Genomic DNA, 963 nt, shown 5'->3' with positions numbered 1-963 from the left:
CATTTAGGCGAAAATCGTGTAAAAATGTGTGTTGTTGACTGTTCAAAGAGCTCCAGTGACCTCTATATTGGTCAGAGAGATTCACATCTTAGCTTGAATGAAAGATGACATAGTCCCCTTTAAAATGATACCAAAGACAATATTGTGAAACATTAACAGATGTCCTCTACGAGTCTACGTGAGTCTAAAGCAGGATATGCACCAGCATCTGAAATGCAATTTCCTGAGGGGTGGGTATACTTCATGACTTGATAATTATGATAAAGCTACCACTCTGGAAGGGCTATCATACCAAAATATCATCTACAGACATAGATCTTTTAAAAAATTATATGGAAGTTTCGTCACCTTGAGTGGTACCAACAAGTGAAATTTTGGCCTCTGGCCCATGGACTACAAGGATAGACAAAAAAAAAGCTCAGAGCTTATTTCCATTGTGGTGGTCCTTGTAGGGGGGTAGGGGAACGAAGTGTTCAGATAGCATTCAAGACAAGTGGGAAATCTGCGCTACAGAAACATACGTTTTATAGTTTCATATATTATCATAGGATCTCTGTTTAACAGTACTGTATATTTGCATATCTTGTATGTCACAAATGTAACAGTACTGTATACCTGTATGTCATGTATTGTCATAAATGTCATGATATATATCTGTATGGCCCCCGTAAATGTACAAACCCCCTCCTAATGTAGTTTCCTCCCCCTCGTATGTATATATTTTCTGTTAGGATAACAGTAATGTATATTTGTATATCTTGTATGTCACAAATGTAACAGTACTGTAGGCTATACCTGTATGTTATGTATGTCAAGATATATATAAATTATGAATTGAAAATGGGGGACCCTGATGATGTAAACAAGACGAAAGTCTTTCTCTGGTCTGCATCCCCTTAACAATGTGTGTATTGAGCTTACTGTACTGTACCCATTCTGCAATCTGTTAATAAAGTTTTCAAT

This window comes from Notolepis coatsorum (assembly GCF_963971535.1).
Source record: "Notolepis coatsorum genome assembly, chromosome: 1".
Classification (NCBI taxonomy): Eukaryota; Metazoa; Chordata; class Actinopteri; order Aulopiformes; family Paralepididae; genus Notolepis; species Notolepis coatsorum.
Note: the sequence above shows the minus strand (reverse complement) of the source record.